Consider the following 13,186-nt stretch of genomic DNA (forward strand, 5'->3'; position numbering starts at 1 on the left):
TCTTCATAATACGATACCATGTAAAATGCGGTGGGGGGAATGTTTACAGTACAACACCTACCTATTCAGTGAAGACATCCTGAGTGTTTAATGTACACCAGGCAGTACCCAACTGTACAGTGTGAACTCTACAGACAAATTCCCTTCCTTACAGAGCATACAGTCAGTGGAGGAATATGATAATATATTATTAATATTAATGTAAGAATAAAAAGCTCAATTTATGAAATGACTCTACCCTTGCAACAGACAGTGTTTGTATCAACATGTAGACTGTATGTCGTTTGGAAAGTCAGGAAGAAATGCACCAAAATTTTAATACTGGTTTGGTCTGGGTCAAACTATGACAGGTGATTATTTCTGTTCTTTCATCATGCTTTCCAGTACTTTCCTGATTTTTTTTTGTATCAAAGGTGACATGTTTTAATAATCAGAACAAAGCTGAGAAAGAAGCCCCCACAGCCTCCCCTTCTCAAAACGTTACCTGACACACACAGTGTTGATTTTTCGCATTTACAAAATATCGTTTACTTAGCTCATGAATTAACCACTGGTTTCTGCCCAGCAAGTCATCCTGTACAATTATAGTATTGGAATTTAACCACAAGATATCACATTTTTTAAAGGAACACTTTGGTTATAGCACAAATGAGACGTATGTGTGTCAAGGTGAAAGAGTGCGTACGGGGACGTAGCTATCAAAGTAAAGTACCAGTGTCAGTATGGGTGGAACACTGTACTCCATGCCATGCATTTCATCCTGAGATGGGATGGTGGTGTCCCCCCATTTCACGGATGGTCTGGGAGTGTCAGGGTCCACAAGCTAGTACTTGGCTGAGCTGGGGTTGGAACCCAGGGAGCAAAACCGTAGGACATCTGCAACAATGACGTCAGCTCTTCTCCAGGAAAAGCAATATTTCCTGGTAGCCTGAGGCCAGAACCACTGGCACTTTCCCCTGTTCCCACTCAGTTAGTGGCTTATGAGGGCGGGGAGCTAAAAGGCGCATGGCATACATAAATGAGCCATAATGCCTGTCACTGGTGTATCTGCCAGAGGAAGGACTTCTTTTTCTTTTCCTCGCTGAAAAATCAGAGCCCTTGTCCAGAGCAGTTTGTGGCAGTGGAGAAAATCTGAAGATTCTCTCTGTGGCTTTGCTAAGTTGATGCTTCTCCTTTCAACGTCCAATTCAGAGCTGATTCAAAACTCCTGTGATGTATAAAAAATAGGACATGAGATTGGTGCCCCCATTCCTTGGGGGACTTCCCAAAAGATGGGAGTTGGGATGTTTCCTCAAAGCGGCCTTCTCCTCCCCTCCCAGGCCTCAGGCCGGATATTCCTGTGGAAATCTTTTAAACAGTTTGGGTAATGGCAGCTCTCCAGGTCTTCGGAGCACAAGATCTCAAGATGTTCTCTCAGAGACTGTTCTCTGTATCATGTTTTCACGCGAATGATTAGAGGCCAATTAAACGGAAGCAGGACTGCTGGTGGCCTCGGGTGGGAGTGTGGCCTGGGCCTGTCCTGAGCTCCTGTCTTGCAGCGCCCACTCCGGTGTGAGGGCACACGTGCAGCCCAAGTACGGGTTAGCTTTATTGCCAGTCCCCCCTGCCCCCAGTTGTCCAGGGTTACCAAAGGCTTCCTTGCACAGCTAGGAGGGGGCTTGTTTTAACGGCTTCTGTGTATTACAGACTTGTTGCCAGGGGTGGAAACAGATGTGTGTATTTTTCTTATTGTCCCTGATGTCTGAAAGGCACATGTTATTTGTCACTGGCTTCCAGCAGGCCACAAAGAAACATTCAGAGGCTCAGCCATGTGGCCTGTCTGTCTGGGGGCGCATGACTGAAGTCCAGCTCCCTCTTCCCTTCATTTCCTGGAGGCCCGTGCGGATTGGGAAGTTCTGTGGGCAGTGCTAGCCACTCGGTTAGGGGGCCTTGCTTTGGCCGAGAAGAGTGTATGGCTGGCAGGATGCCTGCTAGGCCCTCCGCTCCTGCCAGGCGGCTGCTTCCTAATTGCAAACACATGGCTAGTTCCAGAACAGGGACAGTCTCCATGTCCCGCCTGGTGACAGCCGCGTGTGTGTGTGTGTGTGTGTGTGTGTGTGTGTGTGTGTGTCCTGATGCCCTGTTTCTCATCAAGGAAACTGGGGTGCCACATGCCATGGACAGGGCAGCTGTGTCAGCTCAGGAAGGCCCCCTCAAATGTGCCTGCCAGAACAGTTTTGGTGTATGCTGGTGAGCAGTGGGATCTTGCTGCATTTCCGACACCCTGTATTTCCTGCCGCAGTTTTGGTGAGTGGCTATGAACCTGCTTGCTGTGCTGAGTAGAGTCCTGGAACACCCTGTCGTGTAGAGGGGTGCCCTGCATGCCGTTCACGCACCTCCTTGTGCAGGCGAGCCCCCGGCCAGAGGTCTCATGTGGGGTCAGAAGGCACAGCAGAGGGAGCAGCAGGGTGGTGGGGCCTCAGGCTTGTCTCAGACCCACCCTCACTCAATGCCCCGCGGTCACTTCCTATGGCCCTCACACCCCTGTCCCTCCCTGATCTGGAAGATGCCAGCTGCAGCCTCATTCCTGGGAAAGTATGAGGTAGAGTCTGTCTGGCGCACGGTCTGGAGACCTCATTCCGGTTTTCTCAGAGACCTTGTTGAGCTAAAGACTCGTGGTGAAGGGCCTGCTTCCTAGGACCTGTGCTTGAGAACCTGAGGGTGGTGGGGACGAGCGAGCGGCAAAGCTGGGAGGGTTGTGGGGAGCCTCAGTGAATATAGCAGGTGTGAAATTCAAGGCATTCAGGAGATTGAGAAACCTCCCGCAGGGTCGGCAGCTGCGGGGTGTCTGTGGGGTGTTGCATACCTGGGCCTGCCCTGAGAATCTTCCTACCTGACGGTGACCCTCGTTCGGCACCACCCTGCCAGTGTGGACGGGCCTCTTTATTTCCCCTCATCTTTTGATTATGAAAGTTTTCCAGTTTGTAAAAATGCTGAAGGATAGTGCAGCAGACACACGTAAAGTGTCCACCCAGATTCAGCAGCCCTTAATGTTATGCCATGTCTCTTGTTCTCTTTCCCTCTGCCCCCAGTGCACACATTTTATAAAACTGTCCACTGAGCAGTTTGAAGGTAAGTCGTTGACATCGTGACATTTTTCCCCACCTGATACTTGAGCATCTGTGGGGAGAAGAGACTGTTCCGTGAAGTGACCACTGCCCGGCCACTGGCTGACCGCCACTGGAGCCTTGCGTAGATCCAGCTAGATCCAGGCCAGAACAGACATTGCTTCCCAAAACCCCGCAGAGACTGTCTGACCCCTCCCCTGTACCCCAGGCAGGCTGGTCCTGGGACAGGCTGTTGCCCTGCCTTGGACAAGCACATAAGGCGTTTTCCCCTTGTTGGGGCAGTCCCGCCCAACACCCCGTCCATCCTGCCCGGTCCTCTACAACCCCTTAGTGCCTGCCACATGGTGCGGATGACACCCGCCCAGGACGCACCTCGTATGTATTAATGAATCCCCCTAATAAACTCTTAACATAATGATGGAGTCAACGGCCTCGTTTTCCTGTCTGTCAACCTGGGAAGTTTTACATAACAACCCACCTCCTAAGAATGACTTTCTGTACATACTAGCAGCCATGCTGTTCTGACATTGGAGAGTATTAGCAGCATTTCCATGGAATCCTCGAATACTGGATATTCACTCTTGTCCAGGTCTCCCCAAAGTGAGTTTTATTCCTTTCTTCTCCCCAAATCAGGATCCAGTCAAGATTTACTCATCGATTTGGTTTTTATAACCCTTGGTCTCCGGAATCCAGAACAATCCCCCTTCCCCACACTGTTTCTTGTTCTATGACATCAACGATTTGGAGAACACAGGCTAATTTGCTTGTGGAATGTCGTGTGTTCTGAACCTGCAGGACTCTTTCCTCCCAGGGATGCTGTGCTGGTTCCTCTGTCCCTTGGGCTTGCTCCCAGGCCAGATGCAGAAGGTGAGTGGCCTGAGCACTGGGTGGGTGCAGCTGGGCACTCCCGGCTTGTCGCACGCAGGGGTCAGGTGGCCCCACTGTCAGGGATGCTATATCCAACCACACGTGGTCTCCGTCCTCCTCGCCTCTGTCAGGGCGTCTTGGTTTTCCGTCTGTTACAGTGAAGCAATCTACAGTTACATTTGTACAGCCTTCCACCCAAGGCGAGTGCCTGAATCAGTTACTCCATGGCAGGTTGTATAATGGTGACATACTCCTTTAGTCATTTTCCTGAAAACTGTCTCCCTAACCCCAAGTTTTGAGAATCATCAAGGATTGGTTATTTTTTTTAAAAAAAACTCTAAATGTATCATAATTACTTAAAGTCTCTGTTACGCTTCCTGCTGCCCCAGTCCCAGGGAGTGCGTCAGGCTGGTGTCTGGATCCTTCTTGCTGTCTGGCAAAGCGGGGTCACTGTCCCTGGCTTTCATTTGTGTCCCATCTCAGACCGACCATCGGCCATTTTCCTCAGGACCTGGTCCTTCATTAGCGGTATGCAAAGACTAGCACGCCTGTGCTTGGTGCGTGTGACCCCTGGGCTGTTACTGCTTCCGTTCCGGCCCGCTCATGGCCAGCACCAGGAAAAATATGTTTTAAAAAATCAAGATTTTGTTCACATAGTTCTGACTCAACTTTAGTATCAGAATGTAGACCTCTACCTTTTTGTCACTTCCATGAATTCCCCACAGCCCAGTTCTGGTGGATGGTCTTTTTGCCATGCCTTGAGGATCTTTTCTTGGTTTCTGTTTAGTGGCAAGTTTGTAAAGCTGCCTTCCTTCCATCTCTTCTTTGCTCATGTCCCCTCTTTACTCTGCATAAGTTGAGAACCAATTTTGTGTAACATGCCAGGAAATATAAAGCCTGGGTCCTGGACTCAGGGACCACTGGGCATTGTGTTTTTCAACCAATTTCTAATCATGCTCCCTTAGAGAGCAGACATTTCTGGGAGAAGTACAGCCCCCCTCCCCTTAGGGGTTCACAGCTAGAAAGAACTTGTCCAGTTTCACTTTCTCGTAATAAGTTCCGTAGGTGTCAGATACTGTAGAACGCCCCCCTCCCCAGTGAATGACTGCCCTGGGAGGCTGCCTTTAGGGTGCACGGTACGCTCTCCACAGCGTGCGCCCGTCCCTCCGTGCAGAGGTTCTCAGCTCTGCTGGCACCACCAACCTCCTTAAATGTCTGTTTCTGTTCTCACGAGCTCCTCACACCTCTACTCACCTGCTTCGTGGAAGCTAGACGGGGCCTGAGCCGTCTGGAGTTCTCCCTCCCAGCCCTGTGCCCTGTGGACCGAGCTCTGCTGGACTAGCTGTCCCAGGAGCACCTCAGAAGCAGTGCCAGTGACAGTGACCAGACTGAAAACATTCAAGTGGACAACTGCTGGGCAGGCTCTAGGTGGGCAGGGTGTGTGTGGGTTTCATCTTGTCTTGGGATGCGTAGGCAGGTGGTCGCTGGCTCCATGGAAGAGTGCTGTCCACACCTGCTCTGTGGCCTCAGAGGGTCCATCCCAGGGTTTGCCTCAATCCCGTCAGATTTGTCCTCGGCCTCTGGCTCACTGCATAGGCCATGAGGCCTGGAAAACCGTCAGTGCCCATGGATAGATAGACATGATGGCTTTGTAGACGGTATGTTTAAGTATTTTACCTTTGCATGGCAGTTCAGGTTAGCAGAGTGTTTGATGGGAACTGGATTTTTTTGTTGCTGGTTTCTGAAGAATCAATTACGAGGTCTCTGGGTTTTCCCTGCAGGTGGCTGAAGTTTCTGGATCTGGTGCTGCTGCCCAAGCTGTGCAGGGGGGCGGGGCCCAGGCCACCCTGTGGCGGCTCACTCCCCCACCGCCTGCCTTTCTGTACCCGGTGCCTACAAGCTTCCAGGACACTGCACCATCCCGCCCTGGCTGGGTCAGGGCCACCCACACTCTCTGGTGACGCGAGACAATGGAAACAGGGAGTGGCTGTGATGGGGAGTAGCTATTCCTAGCGTATGATCTCCAAGGACAGCAGACTTGCTCTGTCCTGAGGGAGGAAGATGCTTCTCTCCCTCCCTTCCCCTCCCCCACCCCCATGGTAATGGGTTTCATGAACGTCCATTCTAAGCACAGCCTTTGGCTCTGTTTTCTGGGGCGTGTAGGAGAAATACAAGCCCTGGCTTTACTCACAGGGAATGTCCAGAACAATTCATGCTGGGTTTTTGGTCTGTTTTTGTCTTTTTGCTTTATAAAGTATTCATTTTCCCCTCTGTGACTTTCACAGCGTGCCTGTCTTCTTTCTCAGCCATTTCATAGATTAGAGTTCAGCCACTGTGTGTTTTTTGCTTCACTAGAACTTAGTGGCACTCAGATTGGGTGATTCTGCCTCCAGAGGTGGCGCCTGCAGAGGCCTGCTGCAACCTCCCCGTCCCTCCCAGGGACGGAAGCGGCAGGTGCACTGAGCAAGGGAACTTTGCTTTCTGATATCTTGGGCCAGTATCCGCGTGCCTGGGTCTTGTAGACAGGGCTCCTAGAGCTCACATGGCGTGCCTGCGGTCGGTCAAGGACTGTGTTCCTTGGGCGGCTGTGGGTTTCCAGTGGAGGCTTGACCCCGAGATCAGATGACATGGTCTTGCCCGGAGGAGGTATTTGTGTCCTGGAGTGAACATCTGAGCCACGCTAATGCTTGAAGGAGTGGGAGGCTGAGCACCACACCCAGGCAGGTCGGCTGTGTCTGAGTGAGTGGAGTGGGTGACTGATCAGCCTCAGGCTGTGGGTGATACAGGGACAGAAGCCAGGACAGAGGGGCTGCATGTGGGGACAGCAGCCGGACCTGTAGGTGTCGCTGAGGGAGCAGGCTGCAATGGGTGTGGAAAGGAGATCAGGATAGTGTGGAAAGCAGCGTGGGGCTCCGTGGTGGAGGGGAAGTGTCTCGTAACTACAGAGGGGTTGGGCAGTAATAACAGGGCAGTATGAGTACTGTCACCTACTGTATGTGTCAGCTCAGGCTGCTGTCACAAAGTGCCACAGGCTGGGCAGCTTAAGCAACAGACATTCAGTTTCTCACAGTTCCAGAGGTGAGAAGTGTGCGGTCACAGTGTGGGCAGGGCTGGTTTCTGAGGCCTCTCTCCTTAGCTTGCAGACAGCCTTCTTCTCCCTGTGTTTACACACCGTCTTCCTCTGTGTGTGTGTCCACGAGTTTCCCCTGTTTATCACGACACCGGTCATATTGGAATAGGACCCACCCTAATGACCTCATTATAACTTGATGACCTCTGTAAAGGCCATCTCTTCAAATAAGAGAACTGGGGGTTAGGGCTTCAGCACGTGAGTTTTGGAGGACACCATCCAACCCATACACACATTTAGATTGTGCAGCACTGGCCACATACCATGTTTCTCCCAAAATTAGAGCCAGACCATCAGCTCTAATGCGTCTTTTGGACCAAAAATTAATATAAGACCGGTATTATATTATGTAATATACCTGGACTTATATAAGACCGGGTCTTATGTTAAAATAAGACCTAATATTATATTATATTATATTATATTATATTATATTATATTATATTATATTATATTATATTATATTATATTATATATTATGTTACATTATCATATTATATTATATCCAGTCTTATATTAAAATAAGACCGGGTCTTATGTTAATTTTTGCTCCAAAAGACGCATTAGAGCTGATGGTCTGGCTAGGTCTTATTTTTGGGGAAACACAGTAGTAACCCATTGTGCTTTGAAAATCAGTGCCTACACGTGTGAGGGAGTGAGTGGAAAGGATGTTGAGGACTGACCCTCCCCATGACCTGTGTGCAGCTGCCCTCGTGACTGTCAGTCTTGGGACACGTCAAAGTCATTGGGCCTGTCCTCTCCTGGACTGGGACAGAACCACCTGGCTCCTTGCAGCGTCCCCAGGACACTCCCACAGTGAGTTCTGGGCATTCCTTGTCACCCGAAGCATGTTAGGCCTTTCCCAGGGAAAATGTCCACATTTGGTTTTTCCTAGTTTTCACCTGCTGTGGCCACAGACAAATGGGCAGCAGACACTGCTTTTCTTGGATTAGCAGAGCCGATGGATGGCGAGCTCTGTGGCTGCTTGGGTGCTGAAAGGGTTCCCCCACCCAGTTCCAAGGTGTGTGTGGAGACTTCCCCACACCAACAAGCAGTTGTGGGACGCCGGCAGGGAGGGTGAATGACAATGAACTCAGTTCTGATATGTGCCCAGAGACAGAATCAGATTCCACAGGGAAAGGGCCCAGTTCCACAAGACACCCTCCCCAGCCTTCAAACGACAGTCGCAAGTCCTGGGTGTTACCAGCACTTCTGATCAACTGGCTATACATCAGAGTTTCCCACAGCCACTCCTCGGGTTCAATTAGTTTGCTAAAAATGGCTCACAGAACTCAAGAAAACCCATTTATTCACTAGATTATTGATTTATCACAAAGCATATTAAAGGATACAAATAAACAGCCAGGTGAAGATATGACGGTCTGACAATTAAGTTCATGAACTCATCCTAGAAAAAGTGCTGCATACCTCATTGCTGAATATCATCACTATGGTCACCTTTGAAGTACTCCCCTTGGAAGCTATGCACCGACGCCAGTGCCTAGTCTACCCTTCAAAGCAATTTTGGAACTCTTTTTCTGGAACGGCCATCAGAGCTGTCGTCGTATTACCCTTGATGTCCTGAATGTCATCAAAATATCTTCTCTTCAATATTTCTTTATCTTCTGGTAAAAAAGAAGTCATTGGGGGCCAGACCAGGTGAGTTGGGAGGATGTTCCAATACAGTTATTTATTTATTGGCTAAAAACTCCCTCACAGACAGTGCTGTCTGAGCTGGTCCATTGTTGTGATGCAAGAGCCATGAATTGTTGGTGAAAAGTTCAGGTCGTCTTAACTTTTTCACGCAGCCTTTTCATCACTTCCAAATAGTAAACTTGGTTAACTGTTTATCCAGTTGGTACAAATTCATGATGAGTAATCGCTCTGATATCAAAAAACGTTAGCAACATCATTGCCACAAGTTCGCGAACTTAATTGTCAGACCTTATGAGGTCCCAAGCAAAGGACTTTCTGTCTTCCTGGAGCTTGGGGCCCAGCATGGTGGCACATGGAAGCATTCTGGGTCCCCAGCGTCAGAGCTGTCCTGAAAAGGGACAATGAGCTGTCCTTTTGGGTTTTCATGGAGTCTTCATTATGTAGTCATGATTGACTAAGTCTTTGGACACTGGCAATTGCTTCAACCTCCAGCCCTCTCCTCTCCCTGGAGGTCAGGGGGTGGGACTGAAAGTTCCAACCCTCCAATCACATGGTTGGTTCCACTGGCAGCCCCACCCTTAGGTGGAGTCTAAAAATCACCTCATTAACATAAATTTCATGTGTTTGGGAGATGTGAGCCAGGAACTATGGACAAAGACCAAATATGTCAGAGAAATATATTTCCATCATCTGAATGACCAAAAATATATAATTACATATGTATATAGAGCTTACAAATCACAATATAGCAAGCACCTTCTGTGGTTTGAGTTTCTGAACTATTTCTTATTCTCCTATATGCCAATTAGCAATAGGTTTTTCTTGCGTCACTGTTAACAAGTGGCAAACTCTAGTTAAAAAGTGCGTCTGACCCTGGTTCAAGGTCATCATTGTTCAGAGGTCATCCCCCTTGTCAATGGCAGTTGTTTTTCTGCTTCTCCATGGGCAGGTCCCCTGGGCGTTTCTTCGTAGGTGACCTGCCCTTGGAAACACACCCACGTCTCCCCTCTGCCTTCTCTTTCTGCCTGCACCACTCCCCTCCTCAGGGAACCACCAGCCCCTCCCTGGGCTCCGGCATCTTCTGGAAGCTGAGAGCTCCCAGATACTCATCTGTAGTGCAGACCTCATCACAACAAGGTCTTCCTTTCCCTTGGATACTTCTTGGTCTCTCTAGATGCGTTCCCTAAGATTGCTTTTGCTGCCTAGGACGAGTTACATGGTACTCCTGGGAGCCAGGGAGGGGAGCAGCGACTGCAGAGGACTTTAGAGCTTAGGACACACACCAGAGGCAGCACAGGTTCTATCTGAGGGGAGAGGCTGGGTAGAGGTGGGTTACCCAGGGGAGCCAGGGTCAGTCTGGAATCCTGGAGCATTTGTACAAAAACCTCAAAGGGAACCTTAAAAACAGCCCCGCCTGGCTGCCCAGGTAGGCAGCTTCAGACAGCACAAGAGGCCCCGGGCATGTGTAGCAGGGTGGAGGCCGCTCTACCCAGGCAAACAAATCAGATCAGAGGGGATCATGGTGGTGGCTTCTGTCACCCAGTGTGATCCCATCTGCACAGAGCACTCTCAGGTCTGTTTGTTCTGTCTTCTCAGCCCTGGCTGTGTATACTGGGATTTCCTGGGGTCCCCGTCCCAGAGGTTCTGATCTCGCTGGTCTCTGTGGGACCCTAGCATTAAACAGCCCAGTTCCCCAGCTGATCGTAAGGTGCAGGCCACACTACTCTATGGTCGACCCCCGCCGCCCCCACCTTTTATGTGAAGAAGCTGAGGCTTAGGCAGCTTGAGAGTGGGCCAGAGCTGTCTCCACTTGGTGGCTGGCACAGCAGGCTGGAACGGATATTTCTGTCTTTCAAAGGTGATGTGACATGCTGAGCTGTCACAGTGGAGCTCAGATCATGCATACCTCAAGATGACAGCTGTCCTCGTCGTCTTTTTCTTTTCACTTCAAAATTAATACGAATTTTGCATTCTCCTCCATTATATACCCATGTTTTGATTTTTCAAATTATCCCCCAAATTTTGAGTTAAAAAGAAACAACACACTGTCTGGGAGGTATGTTTCCCATGCTGCTTCTGACTTATCTCCTTCCAATCACACACACACACACACACACACACACACACACACACAGGCACACACATTCACACACAGAAACAGAGACACACACACACTGAGACACACACAGAGACACACACAGAGATACACATGTGCATACACAAGACATACAGACAGACATGCACACAAATACACACAGACATAGATGCACACCTATAGACACACAGGTGTAGACACACACAGATACATACACACACAGAGATATAGACACACACAGATGTAGACACACACACTCACACACAGACTTCTTACCACAGCTCTGGGGCCTCATGGAGAGGAGACTGAGACGCCTGGCTGTTCCCTATATAATGACAACTCTGTGAGGTTGCCTGCTGGGTAAAGGAACCAGAAGCTTAGTGAACAGATGGAAGCAGCCAGGCAGTGGCTAAGGCTTCTGTGGTGTAATGTTTTGTTCCTGTACTTTAATTCTTGCCCCAGTAAAATCATAAACTGTGCTTCCTCTGGGACCTGAGCCCTGGGCGTGTGCACTGTTGCCTCCCTGGATCCCAGGCTCTGCCCGTTGTCCCTCACCACCCGTCCGTGCCTGAAGGGAAGCTGGCTGTTCGGGTGGCTGGTTGCCCAGCAGTGGGCATTTCACTGCAGCCAAACCACCAGGCTCCTTTCTGGAGCTGAGGCAGGGGAGGAGGGCGACTTCTTTAGGGGCTGCTCGGGCAGAGCTGTGGGAAGCAGTGGGAAGCGTGTTTTCTTCATGGGGCAGGAAAAGAGACAAATGACACAGACAACACAGAGCAGAGCAGAAAGAAGAAGCAGGAAGGGGATTCTGCAGGTCTGAGAGGTCCTGCTTCCTGAACAGCTGTCACTCCACTGGCCGCAGGGTCCGGAGGTCAGACTTCCCTAGAGCTGACTTATGTGGAGTGGTTGCATCCATTGCAGCTAAGAGGCTAAAGCCAGCACTCCTGGAGCTCTGGGTGGGCCAGTTCACCGTGCTGGTTGATGTTTTGTGTTTCCAAGCTGTCTCAGTCTGCTTGGGCTGCTCTAACAAAATATTGCAGACTGAGTGGCTTATAAACATAGACATTTATTTCTCACAGTTCTGAGGGCTGCAAGTGCATGATCAGGTTCTGGGGAAAGCCCGCTTCTGGGTTGCAGACAGCCGTCTTCTCACCATGTCCTCACTTGGTGGAAGGGGCGAGGGGCCTCTCTCCCGGTCTCTTTTCTAAGGGCACGAATCCCATTCATAGGAGCCCCACCCTCAGGACCTAATCACTCCAAAGGCCCCACCTCCTAACCCTCCTGACCCCGGCATACTGGGGATTGGGTCTCAACACATGAATTGAGAAGGGACATAAATATCAGACTATAGCACAGGTCCACTGGGGCCATTGCTAAGTGCCCCTACATTCTGTCCTCTTCTTTCTGTTTTCTCTTGTATAAAAGGATTAGATTTCTTTATAACCAGCTCAGGCAGTTGTTTCAGTTCCTTCTACAGAGAGCCACCCGGGCTGCTTTGTAACAAATTCTTCCTCCCTCCACCAAGGGGGCTGTTGGGAACGATTCAGGTTTCAGTGCACCTGGTGTCCAGGCAGTATGGGGTAGCTCAGCGGGGGTGGGCTGGCAGTGCCACGTGGCAGGGTGGGTGGCTGTGAGGCGTGGAGGAAGGGCACTCATGGGGACATGTGGCCTTTTGTTCTGGTTAAAGATATTACAAGATACTAGTGCCCCGGGAGTGCTGATGCAGGAAAAGTTGAGTGTTTCTGCCCGACTTGAATGAAAAGATATTTAGCTGTGCATATCAAAGAACAGAAATCTGTCATCTGAGAATTCTCTAATTTACAGTTATGTGACACAGATTTGAATAATTAGAGGATTTGATCACCAGGCATGTGAAACCTATACAAATGTTGGTCGACGTTGTTGGAAAGAAGTCAAACTTTGAGACTGTTTGAGCGAGTCATGACTCTTTAAAGGTTGCCACAAGCTGAATTGATTTAGTTTGGCAGAAACTACAAAAACAAACATGGAGTTTAGAAAAGCAAAGGCTCATGTGATCACAGCTCTGGCCCCAGAGAAGAGGAAATGCTTCATAAATTGCGCCGTGGACCAGCGCCCAAGGCTCCCTCTCCCCCACCTGATAATTTTAAGATCCTCTGGAACAGCTCTGAACAAAAGCTGCGACACTGAAACGGCCTGCCCTCCCCCTCCTCTGCGTTCTCTCCCCACCTCCCATTAACAACCCACCAGGTTTGTGGTTTCTTTCTGCTTTTACTCCCTCAGTAAATCTTCATCACGGTAGTTAAACCCGGCCTTAACTTTTCTTCCGTTCCCATGGATACCAGATGGGGCCTG

General features: G+C 49.8%; 1 protein-coding gene across 5 annotated transcripts in view; it reads left to right on the plus strand.

The window, feature by feature from the left end:
* ROR2 (receptor tyrosine kinase like orphan receptor 2) overlaps nucleotides 1–13,186 on the plus strand; it is a 219,793-nt gene that overhangs the window by 109,919 nt on the left and 96,688 nt on the right. Inside the window, exon 1 of one of the 5 annotated variants that reach the window (XM_033124131.1) lies at nucleotides 12,946–13,081. The exons of 3 other annotated variants lie outside the window; for them this stretch is intronic. The gene's annotated coding sequence lies outside the window, so the exon portion shown is untranslated. Of the gene's footprint in view, nucleotides 1–12,945; nucleotides 13,082–13,186 lie in introns of those variants that run through there. One more of the 5 variants, XM_033124134.1, reaches the window with a different exon arrangement.

The sequence above is a fragment of the Rhinolophus ferrumequinum genome, chromosome 12, assembly GCF_004115265.2.
Source record: "Rhinolophus ferrumequinum isolate MPI-CBG mRhiFer1 chromosome 12, mRhiFer1_v1.p, whole genome shotgun sequence".
In the NCBI taxonomy this organism is placed as follows: Eukaryota; Metazoa; Chordata; class Mammalia; order Chiroptera; family Rhinolophidae; genus Rhinolophus; species Rhinolophus ferrumequinum.